Source organism: Cervus canadensis, chromosome 2, assembly GCF_019320065.1.
Source record: "Cervus canadensis isolate Bull #8, Minnesota chromosome 2, ASM1932006v1, whole genome shotgun sequence".
Taxonomy (NCBI): domain Eukaryota; kingdom Metazoa; phylum Chordata; class Mammalia; order Artiodactyla; family Cervidae; genus Cervus; species Cervus canadensis.
Genome location: NC_057387.1, coordinates 49,934,883 through 49,949,612, shown reverse-complemented (window position 1 = coordinate 49,949,612; position 14,730 = coordinate 49,934,883). Strand labels below are relative to the sequence as shown.

General features: G+C 35.1%; 1 protein-coding gene across 26 annotated transcripts in view; it reads right to left on the bottom strand.

Annotated features, from left to right (window-relative positions):
* The window catches only part of ZNF644 (zinc finger protein 644), a 101,664-nt gene that overhangs the window by 23,004 nt on the left and 63,930 nt on the right, over nt 1-14,730 (bottom strand). The gene's annotated exons all lie outside the window — the stretch shown is intronic.

Here is a 14,730-nt window from a genome sequence, read left to right as displayed (position 1 = left end):
TAAAATTTTTACTTTAATTTGAAAGCATCATAAATGTACAGTAAAGTCTTCAGTTTATTTCATATAAACTATAGATAATATTTTCTAGGCATTTAAAAAAATTTTTAATTTAAGGATAATTGCTTCACAGAATTTTGTGGTTTTCTGTCATACATCAACAAGAATCAGCCATAGGTACTAAACATTTTTGATAATATATTTAACTGTTATGAGAGGACAGCAGAGTATTTTAAAAGAAGACTTCTGAAAATTTGGAAGACATACATTCCATGGCTATAAATACAGCTCCTACTATTAAGAATTTCCTTGTACCCTGTTCTTATTTTGCTCTTAGAAATGGACACACTATATAGGCATTACCTTGGAAGAATGTAAGCTCTTTGAGGGTAGGGATAGTGAACTCTTAGAACCTAACAAGATACTTGGCATAGGTGCTCAGGAATATTTGTTGAATAAAGCACTAATGTGGTGAATGCATAAAAACACAACTGAAAAATCAATTCAAAAGTTTCTGAAAACTAGTTTTCTTCCTATGAAATTTGGGTATCTCATTCAAATATTGGAAATTCCATCAAGTTTCTGATTTCTTAACTCAGCAGTTATAGCAAGGCTTTCAAAATATCTAATAATCATCAAGTGCAATTTACAAACCTGCTATTTGGCAACCCCATATATTTAATTATTTGAAGTGCTGGCATAATATTCCGTATTTCTTTTCCTTTTGCACCTAGTATTAAGTATAATTTATTAATGCTACAAATATTTATTGAGTCCCTACTATGTGCCACACACTGCTCTAGTAATAGGGGTTCAGTAGCAAACATGTCAAACAAAGTTCCTGCTCTCAGATAAAGAATAAAGTCTATCACTTTTCTTTTATAGTATTCTTATTTGTATAATGAGTAATTTTACTTAGAACAGCAGGAACTTTAACTGCTATTTAGAAATGAAAACATTTTCAATGAAGTTCATAATTTCTAATTTATTTTATGGTACCAAGTATATATTTTGTAAAACATTACATCTACTTAAAGAATAAAAGAACTGCTTCTACATATTTTCTTATTTCACAACTCAAAGCAGCTCTTATAAATATGACCTTATACTTTCCACAAGATATGTTCTTTAATACAACAAATACTACAAATATCTTTCTTTGGCACTATCACTTATACCAACGATTATTTTTCTGAACTTCATAGGTCTTAGAATTCTGTTTTGAGATTGGCAAATTTCCACAGTAATAAAAACAGACTTCAAATAAGATCATATTCAATGATATCACTCCAAAATGGTGCTAATGCAGCACCCAGCAGGAGTTTCTACATCACATACACAGAAGCTAAAAATGGGCAGCACATAAACATGTGTTAGGAAGGAGTGTGCAAATGTCAATGAAAAGGAAAGCAAATCATGATGCTATACTACTACTCATTAATGATGTTTCTTATTAAGTTAAGTAGAAAAAGTAAAATGCCCAAATAGGAACAATCACATAAATCAGAAATGGACAACACATCTTTTTTTAAAAAATTAACCTGTAAGACACTTACTTTCTATTCCAACTTATTATAATCACAGAGGTAGACAAATATATGCTCAGTCAATCTGAAAGCCTATATTAGCTTTTCTCAACAGGAAGCAACGTTGCTAACGAAGTGGTAAATTCAGTGTTAATGAGTGGCTTCACTGTTACCACCTCAGAGGTAAGACCTTCCATGTTCCATGTTCCCCCCATCTGTTCTGGTGTTAGAGGCTCAGAGATGGAACAGACGCTTCCCATTTAAAGCAACTTCATTGGTGCCCCCTGAACAGCAGGGTGACAACTATGAGAACATCATGTCGGCGTGGAGACTGCACTCTCATTACCAGAATGGCTTTATGAGAGCTTCCATCAATTGGAAGATATCAAAGTGTTTTGCTCAAAAACAGAGTATATATGTATAACAAATTTTTAACACACAAAATACATGTAGTAAAAGAAAAGATAAAATTAAATATTGTGAAAATATAAAATGAGGTCTTTAACAGTCAAAGTTTTCCTTTACATCTACATAGTGAAATGCACCTTGTCTCCAATAGACTATCTCTGCTCAAAAACAGAGGAGTTATTCTTTTTCAGAAAAAAATTTTATTAGTATATTAATATTAAAAATCTATCACATCAGTCTACAAATATGCTGTTAAGAAACTGAATAAGTAAGTTAGTATTTTGGCAACCATAAAAAAATTTTCCTGGCTTAATTTTCAGAATATATTTCTATAAATGAAAAGATACATTCAAGATACATTTTTTCTTAACAGCATTTAAGACTCAAAGCTATCGCATTGAGATACAATAAAGAACAATGGATCATCAATATGTGTTGCACTGATCCAGAATTTTGACATCATAAATTATTTCCCTACATTCAGGATGTTTATGGAGGAGAATCCAGGCAAGAAAGCATTTTTTGACCTATAAACTAATTTCACACACTCTCAAACAGATTTTTCAACAATCTCTGTATAGTTAAATACATATAACAGAGTTATAAATACCACCTTATGTTAACATAACAAAGGAAGGGACATATCTGAAGGTAGCTATTATTCATTAAGTTTAAAAAAGAGAAACTACTAAATTAAAATAAACAAATTAACATTACATTGTTTGGCCTCTCTAAATTTCAATGAAATTGCTGTATCAATTAGAATCTTTTTATTAAATGTTTAAATACTATCACTGTTTCCTCCTCCATGTAATCATGTAACTACAGAATTTTTCTTTTAACTGAATTGTAAACTGTTATTTAAAAAATTCACACACTTAATGAAAAGCTGCAAATGGAATTTTAAATCTACATAAAACATATTTCAGGTTCTAGGAAATCATAATGAGTTCTACAGCTATAACTGCCTGTAGTTATATACTACTAAGAGCATTAAAAAAAAAAAGTACAAAGGTCAGATCTGTCTTCAAGATGACAGATCATCATCACTTATGTGCCTCAAGCTAGACTCATTGTCTCAGAAATCTCCAACATCAGTATTTCTGCAAACTCTCAGCACTTGCTATAACACCCTCACCACACTACATCTTGAGGTTACTACAGAAGAAATGAGGTGATAATTGCATATTAACATAATTATTCTGTAATCCCTCTGAGCAAGCGTCCTAGGTCACTCAGTAATTCAGATTAGATACAACCTTCCTGTCATCAAATCTATGCTGTCCACTTTCTGTTCATGAATAATTCTTTTTTTGATAGAAAATTAGCTTAATTTCATTCTTTTCTGTACATTATTAATTGTATTTATTGTAAGTAGGTTAATATTTTGTGGGTACTTATTATATAATGCCAACCTTTGTCATGAAGTATGATTCCTCACAAAATATAGTACAATTTGCCCTCATTTCTACATTAGTTTATTAATAACTATACTGCATAGCTATAAATAAATTATAATGCTGCCCATTAGCTGAGTTACAGTTAGGATCTGTCAGATTTTTACAAATCCCATGTTCATTGAAATTATCCTTGAGAACACATGACAACTTCAGTTAGACATACATGAGGTTGGATCAACTGTCATTCTAACTGCAAAGCAAATCTCAATTAACTGAAACATTAGATCTAAAATTATTTCAGTATTTAAGCCTATATATACTATACACAATATACAAATATATATATATATTATATATGTATACACACACCTGTCTCACCTAGTGTACAATCAAGTGAAGACAGAGTGTACTGTATATAACCATATCATCCAGGTAGTATCCTAAGCGGGATGTCACATTGAGAGGAAACTCTTAAAAAAATAGTGAACATTCATAAGGGTATCCAGCATATAACAATGAATGAAGAGAAAACTTGGCATGTTTAACCAATTTGCCAATACAATTAACAATCTTCAAATGCCTGAAGGTTTGGCATATAGAAGGAATAATATATAATCAATATGCTTGAATCATAAAGATGTGGTTTTATCTCAAGATGAAGAAGTAGAAACAGGAACCATTCAGCATTTCAAAGGGCTGTCTGACACAAGAGTGAACTGAATGACTCAGCAGGCTGGACTATTTGCCCCAACACTGTAGAAGGAAATATGGCATTGGAGATTGGACAAGATGTTTTCTAAGGTCCTTTCTTATATGTACTATGCATGTTTAATGTTTGGTTATTACACTATTAACACTTTACATTATTTGAAATAATGAGCTAAAAACAAAAGTTAAATATATTCTACTGAACTTTAAAAATATTCTCTAAATTCAAAATTACCTGAAATAATCCTTTAATTAACTTGCAATATGTTGATAAGCTGATTCGTCAACAATGAATTATGGCATTAAATGACTAGCACATTGAGGTCACAGAGCTTATATACATCATGAAAACTCCACTTATAGAGGTATTTTCTATTGACACCACCAAAAACAAAAAACATTGGGTACATAATGCTTTCTTGCCAGCACCATGTGGCACTTCCATGACAAACTAATGATCTAATTCTACCACCTAACACAAAATTACACTGAACTTGTTGAAGAGTTATGTTCCTGATACCATGTATTATCCTCATTATTTAATAGAAAGATGTTACAAATAGTAAGGTACTAAGCCATAAACACGTAATAATACAAAGCAATTCTTATTGCAAAGTACACTAAATATTACACATAGTTTGACACATCTCAAGAAGCTGCTAGATGGCAAATTGAAGCAGGTTTATGCAAGGAGGATAAAAGAAGAGGGCGAAAAAAAAAAAAAGAAGAGGGCGTACAAAGGTGTAACGTTAACAACCTGGTGAAATCATATAATAATGAGAAGCAACAGTAGTAGAAAAAAAAAATGCACATTCACTAATAAAAGATTAATTCTGTAATGAAGAATTCTGCAACCAGAAGAGGCAAGGTAATAAACTGCAGCTGCAACCAAAGGAGAGCATTAAATCATATTCAGTATAGAATGACTGACTGTCATGTTGTTTAAGCTTTCATATATAATCAGAACAAGGTAAGTGATCATCTCAGTTTTGACAGGGTAAAGGACACACATATGCACATAGCTCCAACAAGAACAAGTCATGTCTTTTTAAAAATTAAAATGAATGATAGGTTCCTTCATATGACTTTCAAACCAATCAAACTTCTGACCACAGTTTTATATTAATAGTTAACAGGAGTCAAAAATGCGTCAGTGCCACACTACTAGGTAATGTGTCAACTCTGTCCTCCACCAAGAATGTTAAACTGCCATAAATCATTTTACTTTGGGTCTTTCAGTATTCTTCAGTCTATGATGAGCTTCCTATTTCTACTTAATTTTGAGATATTTTATAAACTCACCATATCCAATAAGCGCAAAAGAAATACAAGTGTTAGAAATCCTAGGAAGACAGACATACAATTACAAGAAGTGAAAATATAGATAATAAAAAAATACCCAAAGTGGTAAGATTAATATTATAGATGCATATGGAATGCTTCAGAAAAGAATTCTTCAAGGGCAAAGAGAAATTTACCATTAAAAAATTACTGTGCCTACACATTTGACAACAATCAGCAAGAGACAAGGATATAAGAAAATTTTTGAGGACAGAATCACAATCAATGTCAGATGTCTTTTTTTTTAGTGATTATTAGAAAAGGCTAGGAATTTGTTCAAAAACTCAAAAATTAAGAATATTCTGGACTTTCATGGTGATACAGTGAATAAGAATCCACCTACCAGTGCAGGGGACATGGGTTCAATCCCTGGTCCAAGAAGATCCCACATGACGCAGAGCAAGTAGGCCCGTGTGCCACAACTACTTAGGCCATGCTCTAGAGCCCAAAACCCACAACCTACTGAGCCTGCATGCCAAAAGTACTAAAGTCTGTGCACTCGAGTTCTCCACAACTACTGAGCCTGTGTGCTGGAACTACTAAACTCCTGAGCCTAGAGCCTGTGCTCTGCAACGAGAGGCCACTGCAATGAGAACCCTGAACACTGCAACTGAGAGTAGCCCCACTCAATGCTGCTAGAGAAAGTCTGCATGCAGCAACGAAGACCCAGTGCAACCAAAAAAAAAAAAAATAATAATAAAGACATAAATAAAAAAGAATGTTCTAAGGGCTGCTGTTGAAACTTCTGCTTCAGCCACATACAATTCTACAGGATTAATGTCCACTGAAGTAAGCTCATCAAAGTTAGTGACATGACTGCAAATGCAAACAACTGTGGCTTTGAAAGAATTCCTTACAACAGTTGAAGAAATAATCTGTACCTCAAAATACTGCCTGGAACACAAGAAATGTTATGTTAGTTTATTTCTAATGCTCAAACTGGAGAAGGGCATGGCAACCCACTCCAGTATTCCTGCCTGGAAAATCCTTTAGACAGAGGAGCCTGGTGGGCTACAGTCCATAGGATCACAAAGAGTCAGACATGACTGAAGCAACTTAGCAATACTCAAACAATTTTGATAACTCTTTCAAATTCAAAGCTTCACATACTCATGTATGTGTATTAAAAAAATTTGTGGATTTTAATGGTTAAAGTAAAACTCTCATTATAAAAGTTCCATTAATTCATTTGGCAATAATATATTAATTAATCATATTTAAGAAGCACACAATTATTTAAGGTCTAGTGGGAAGTAAACAGGAAAATTTGCACATTGGAGAATATTATTTCCCTGAGTTACAATTTAATTTTATTGAAAGGGGAGTTCAGATCATAAAATAATTATGTAATAAGCACTTAACCTTTTACCTATAGTAGAATACATTTAAACTCTATTAAATAAATTTAAATTTACATATATTTAGATGGGAAAGTGTCACACTTTCATTGAGAACTAGAAAAAGGAAACAAAACTAGAAGTTTTATTTCTTTTTTTTTAAGTTTTATTTTCTATAAAATAATATTTTTATTAGACATGAATTACTGATATTACCATTTAATCAACTTATCGTTTTTCTTTTCTCTGAAATCAGCCTCAAGGGACTTCTCTGGTGGTCCAGTAGTTCTGCCTTTCAATGCAGGGGACACAGGTTTGATCCCTGATCCAGGAAGCTTCCACACGCCATAGGGCAACTAGGTCAGTGCGCCGTAACTACTGAGGCCCATGCGCCCTAGAGCCTACGCTCTGCAGCAAGAGAAGCCACCGCAACAAGAAGCTCATACAAAGCATCTAGAGAGTAGCCCTCACTCACACAACTAGAGAAAGCCTACACACAGCAAGACCCAGTACAGCCAAAGGCAAATAAATAAAATAAAATCAGCCTTCAAGATTCCAATTATCTTCCGAGAAAAAGATTTCAAGGTAACTACTACTCTATAATTATTTTCATTCAGGATGGTAAAAAATCCAAATATAAGAAATTTGCTAGACCCAAAGGGATCGGGTAGAGAGGGAGGTGGGAGGGGGGGATCGGGATGGGGAATACATATAAATCCACGGCTGATTCATGTCAATGTATGACAAAAACCACTACAATATTATAAAGTAATTAGCCTCCAACTAATAAAAATAAATGGAAAAAAAAATTTGCTTTCCTTAAAACAAGGTATGCACCTCTATTTTTTTCAATTATTTTAAAAAATTAATTATTTTAATTGGAGGACAATTACTTCACAATATTGTGATGGTTTTTGCCATACATCAACATGAATCGGCTACAGGTAGACATGTGTCCCCCCATCCTGAACGCCCTCCCACACACCCCCATCCTACCCCTCTGGGCTGTCTTGTCCCAAAGCACCAGCTTTCAGTGCCCAGCTTCATGCCTTAAACTTGCCCTGGTCTCTCTCTCTTATATCACGATCTTTTAAAAAAAAAAAAAGAAAAGAATGTATTTTTGTGAAGGTAAATTACAAACCAGCCAGTGGTTTTTTTTTCTGATTCTGTATCTGAGTTGCTAACAAGTTCTTGCTTATTACATATTCAATTCTGGAGTTTTCATTATAAAACCAGAAGCATTTATTTACTGTGAATTTAAGCAAGCACAAAATTTCACCAAAATGTTACAGAAAACACATTTTAGAAAATGTAAGACTTATTTAGAGAATGTAAGACTTATTAATGATCAAACATAGAACTATTTTCAAACAATTATGATTTAAAAGAAATTCCTGGGAATTTCCTGGTGGTCTAGTGGTTAGGATTTGGCACCTTCACTGCCATGGCCAGATTCAGTTCCTGGTGAAGACTGAATCAGGTTTACTCATACGGAAAAAGACTTAAGTCATGGTCAAGGTAGTAACTTTGAACCATCAGAGACAGAATGCATAATTTCCAATTTATCCAAACCATTAAACCAAAATGTTATCAATAGTACACTACTGTTTCATGAAAGGTGACTTAAACAGATTTTGAGGTATTTCAGGGAAAATTCTAATTATTCCTAACACTAACTAATCAAAACTATCAGTATTGCTGATATTTTTTTTTTTAACTGCACTGTTATCTGAGGAAGATTACATGGAACACATACATATAAAAAACTGCTAACAATAAACAGCAACACATTATTTCCCCAGTGCGTAATTTGAATTATACAGTCTACAGTTCAAAGGAAGTAGAAGGTTCTAAAAAAACAGCATGGCTAAGAAAAACCTCACAGAAAAGAGAGGGTCTTAGCTAACTTTTATACTGCAGTGCTGAGACAATCACTCTTTTGAGGCAGACATGCCTCAGTTTGAGAAACAGCTCCACAATGCTTAGCTTCAGACAAAATTACTCCACTTTCCTTCAACTTCATGTTGCTTTATCAATAAAATAAGAAACCTTCTGTAGGATTGTGAGGATTAAGTAAGAACATGTATATAAATTATGGCAGAAAGTGAAGAACTAAAGAGCCTCTTGACAAAAGTGAAAAAGGAGAGTGAAAAAGTTGGCTTAAAGCTCAACATTCAGAAAACTAAGATCATGGCATCCGGTCCTATCACTTCATGGCAAACAGATGGGGAAACAGTGGAAACAGTGGCTGACTTTATTTTTGGGGGCTCCAAAATCACTGCAGATGGTGATTGCAGCCATGAAATTAAAAGATGCTTACTCCTTGGAAGGAAACTTATGACCAACCTAGACAGTATATTAAAAAGCAGGGACATTACTTTGTCAACAAAGGTCCACTAGTCAAGGCTATGGTTTTTCCAGTGGTCATGTATGGATGTGAGAGTTGGACTGTGAAGAAAGCTGAGCACCGAGAATTGATGCTTTTGAACTGTGGTGTTGGAGAAGACTCTTGAGAGTCCCTTGGACTGCAAGGAGATCCAACCATTCCATCCTAAAGGAGATCAGTCCTGGGTGTTCGCTGGAAGGACTGATGTTGAAGCTGAAACTCCAATACTTTGGTCACCTCATGCGAAGAGTTGACTCATTGGAAAAGACCCTGATGCTTGGAGGGATTGGGGGCAGGAGGAGAAGGGGACGACAGAAGATGAGATGGCTGGATGGCATCACCAACTTGATGGGCATGAGTTTGAGTAAGCTCTGGGAGTTGCTGATGGACAGGGAGGCCTGGAGTGCTGCCGTTCATGGGGTCGCAAAGAGTCGGACACGACTGAGCAACTGAACTGAACTGATGTACATAAAACATGTGGCAAAAGGCCTGGTCTTTAGTAACTACTCGTTAAGTATTCATTCCCCATGACCCTGGCCATTAACCTGCTTCATTTAAGAAATGACAACACTGCATTTCTATACATGCTCCTAACCATAATGAAGACTCTCCCTCACAAGCAGAAATTGATTCTGAGAGGAGAGACCTGAGACCTTACAGCACTTTCAGGGTATAAGAAACAGGATAAATGAGCAGAAGCTAAAGTGATAGGAAGAAGCATATTTTAAGAGTCATTGAGGTTAGAACAAAACCATTCTTTGGGGGTGTAAAGTAAGGCTTCAGTATTCCTTGAAATAAGCAATAAAAAGGATAAGTACACTGCCTGACCCAGTACTCTAAGGAAAAAGGATGTGAAGTAGCCACAAAGGATCTCAGAGTTTGTAAGAGTTCCTGATATCTTAGACAATACCCAGGACATGAATTTATCTCTCCTCTCTTATAAAATGCCAATGAAATGAAAGTAGAAAGATTAGGAGAAAGAGACATCTAGACAAATGAAACTATAACTACAACTGTCATAGACAAGGACTCTGGAAAACATGCAGACAACAATCTCAAACTGAAAAGAAACAAATATTAATAAACAAAAGAACTAAAACCAGATTTTATACAAAAGATTATGAATATCATCAGACTTTTCACTATCAAGACTTAAATATTACATCAAAGGAGTAACAACTTCTAAGTTTGGGGAGAAAATTATTTTAACTGTACAATCCTCTTCAAAGACAAATTAAACAACATTCAGGGTGAGGGTATACAGTGTGTAACTTTTGTTGTTGTTCAGTCACTCAGTCGTGTCTGACTCTTTGTGACCCCATGGACAGAAGCAGCCAGTCTTCTCTGTCCTTCACCATCTCCTGGAACTTGCTCAAACTCATGTCCATTGAGTTGGTGATGCCATCCAACCGTCTCGTCCTCTGTCATCTCCTTCTCCTCCTGCCTTCAGTCTTTCCCAGCATCAGAGTCTTTTCCAATGAGTCACTTCTTTGCATCAGGTGGCCAAAGTATTGGAGTTTCAGCTTCAGTATCAGTCCTTCCAATGAATATTCAGGGATAATTTCCTTTAGGATTGACTGATTTGACCTTGCTGTCCAAGAGACTCTCAAGAGTCTTCTCCAACACCACAGTTCAAAAGCATCAATTCATCAGCACTCAGACTTTATCGTCTGACTCTCATACCCATACAAGACTACTGGAAAAACCACAGCTTGCACTATATGGACCTTTGTTGGCAAAGCAATTTCTCTGCTTTATAATATGCTGTCTAGGTTGGTCATAGCTTTTCTTCCAAGGAGCAAGAGTCTTTTAATTTCATGGCTGCAGTCACCATCTGCAGTGATTTTGGAGCCCAAGAAAATAATGTCTCTCACTGTTTCCATTGTTTCCCCATCAGTTTGCCTTGAACTGATGGGGCTGGATGCCATGGTCTCAGTTTTCTGAATGTTGAGTTTTAAGCCAGTTTTTACACTCTCCTCTTTCACCTTCACCAAGAGGCTCTTTAGTTCCTCTTAGGTTTCTGTCGTAAGGGTGGTGTCATTTGCAAATCTGAGGTTATTGATATTTTCCCGGCAATCTTGATTCCAGCTTGTGCTACATCCAGCCCAGCATTTTGCATGATGTACTCTGCATATAAGTAAAATAAGCAGGGTGACAATATACAGCCTTGATGTACTCCTTTCCCTATTTGGAACCAGTCCATTGTTCCATGCCTGGTTCTAACCATTGCTTCTTGACCTGCATGCAGGTTTCTCAGGAGGCAGGCAAGGTGATCTGGTACTCCCATCACCTTAAGAATGTCCCACAGTTTGCTGTGATCCAAACAGTCAATGGTTTTAGCATAGTCATTGAAGCAGAAGTAGATGTTTTCCTGGAATTCTCTTGTTTTTCCTATGATCCAACAAATGTTAGCAAGTTGATCTGGTTCCTCTGCCTTTTCTAAATCCAGCTTGAACGTCTGGAAGTTCTCAGTTTACCTACTGTTGAAGCCTAGCTTGGAGAATTTTGAGTGTGTGAACTGAGTGCAACTGTATGGTAGTTTGAACGTTCTTTGGCATTGCCTTTCTTTTGGGTTGGAATGAAAACTGACCTTTTTCAGTCCTGTGGCCGCTGCTGTTTTCCAAATCTGCTGGTGTATTGAGTGCAGCACTTTCACAGCATCATCTTTTAGGATTTGAAATAGATCAGCTCCAATTCCATCACCTCCCCAACTCATCTATCATTTCAGAAAAATTTTCCAGAAGGTTATGTATGTGAAGGGATCTGAAAATAGCTGAAATTCATGTGTTAAGTATATTTTACAAAAACAGCATTATGGATACTTGTTAATAGTGATTGAAACATAAATTTAAATGCTTGTTAAAATTACAAGGTTAACCACTGGAAGAATAAAGAGAAAGTAAATATATTTAATAATACCAGATCCTATGAGTAACTGTTTTATTTATTCTGAATATTTATTTTTATCTATGCTGGGTCTCTGTTGCTACATGGACTTTCTCTAGTTGTGGCAAGCAGGGGCTACTCTCTAGCTACAGTGTGCAGGCTTCTCACTGTGGTGGCTTCTCTTGTTGTGGAGCATGGGCTTGGGTTCTAGGGAGCTCAGGCTTCAGTAGTTGTGGCACCTGGGCTCGGCAGCTGTGATTCCTGGGCTTGAGGGCACAGGCTCAGTAATTGTGGCATATGAGCTTAGTGGCCCAGTGGCACGTGGGATCTTCCCCAATCAGGGACTAAACTCATGTCTCCTGCGTTGGCAAGCAACTTCTTCTCTGATGAGCCACCAGGGAAGCGCAACTACTGTGTTCTGAATAAAGTACAATATGCTTTGAGCAGGAGGCCGACAAAGAACTCTGAAATGATAAATTACTTTTAAAAATCCCCCAAAATAAAAATAACTCTCAACAGGTGAGGATAAATAAGATTTATTCTTTAACAAGGGAGTGGGAAGAGCATTGAAAAAAAAAACAGAAAAGTTAAGAGACACAAAGTCTAGGCCCACAATTTATAATGAATATAAACTATAAAAGAAAACTAGGGGAACAGGGAAAAGGACACAATAGAATTTTATTTCTAAACTCAAGAAACACAGAAATCTTCAGATTAATATCATTTAATGAGTGCTCAGCAGGATTTAAAAATAAAAGACATGTCACTTGAGAAGTCCTGGGGGAAATTTCAGAATTCTAATAAGAATAAAAGGAAGAATTCTACTCATTTCAAGAAAACAAAACATAAAGACCATCTGTAAGGGAAAAAGAATACACAATACATCATCAATAGAGTCACTAGACTTTTAAGGAAACATTTTTAAAACTCAAATTTACTGGAAGAAATTATGTAAGTATTATAAAACATATCGGTTGCAATCTCCTCTACCTTTTCTACTCTATCTTAACTTCAACTACCAATAAAATAGTCTGGTATTACTTATTCATACAAACACACACACACACACACACACACACACACACACACATTTGTTGTTGTTCAGCCTCTAAGTCATGTCTGACTCTTTGTGACCCTATGGACTGCAGCACATCAGGCTCCTCTGTCCTCCACTAACTCCCAGAGTTTGCTCAGATTCATGTCCATTGAGTTGATGATGCTATTTAACTATCTCATTCTCTGCTGCTCACTTCTCCTTTTGCCTTCAATCTTTCCCAGCATCAGCCTTTTCCAGTGAGTTGGCTTTTCGTATTAGGTGGCCAAAGATTGGAGCTTCAGCTTCAGCAACAGTCCTTTCAATGAATATTCAGGGTTGATTTTCTTTAGGATCGACTGATTTGATCTCCCTGCAGTACCAAGGATTCCCAAGAGTTATCTCTAGCATCACAATTTGAAAACATCAGTTCTTTGGTACTCAACCTTTTTCATGGTTCAACTCTCGTATCCATACATGACAACTGGAAAAACCATAGTTTTGACTATATGAAGCTCTGTCAGTAAAGTGATGTCTCTGCTTTCTAATATGCTATCTAGATTTGTCATAGCTTTCATTCCAAGGAGCAAGTCTTTTAATTTCATGGCTGCAGTCACTATCTATAGTGATTTTGGTACCCAGGGAAATAAAATCTGTCACTGCTTCCAGTTTTTCCCCTTTTATTTGCCAATAACTGATGGGAGATATTTGTTTTTGCACTTATCTTCACAGAAATGTATTATATTACAGAATGCTATAATAAATATCCTTATAGAGAAAGCTCTATGGTAGTGTTTTTATTTTGATAATGTAGATCCCTTAAAGTTGCATGCGTATTTTACTTTAATACACATTTTCAAATCATTTCCCAAAATCTTTATCAATGCACAGATCTACCTTCAAGTTATAAAAATGTCTGTTTCCTCATATTCTTACAATTTTTGCCAGTATCATGGTAAAAAAATGTAAAAATACTTTTCAACCCAGAATTTTATAACTAGCTAAACTGGCATTCAAGTATAATAACAAAATATACACATTATTGGGCAAACAAGGATTCCAAATGTCTACCACACACAGATGAAAGAATTACTCATAGAGATATTCAGGCATAGATAGAAAAGAATATGTAGAAAAAATTCAATAAATGTTAATATGCAATTAAACTACAAAAGCATGCAACTAAATCTAACAACTGCTGACAACTGTTCAAAAAGGATTCCTATGAAATGAGAATCATGATTATTTAAAAACAGAGGAATTAAGACTCCCAAAAGATTCCAACATGGGAGTTTTGACTACTGGAAAATGATCAAAAGAAAATCTTTCAAAATGTGTTAAAATGTTTTAAGGCTAACCAATTAAAATAGTGAATTAAGATATATAATTTCAAATCTATAGAATTAAAAAATGGAAAAATTTGATTGGTCTAATATAAAAAGTAAAAACAATGAAACAAAGAGAAAATAAAAAAAAAGAAAGCAGAAGTCCAAACATAACAGCATTCACAACAGATGTGAAAAGTTCATATATTAAGAAAAAGGCATTCATATTTGTTTTGTTCTTTTAAGGATGCTATATGTTGTTTACAGAAAGAAAGATAAGATGATGAAAAGGTAGACAAATGTTAATGAAAAGAAAATAGATGTTTCTACCACCAGAAAAATCAAATGGAATTTAAGGCAAAAGCACTAGACCTCCTAAAAAT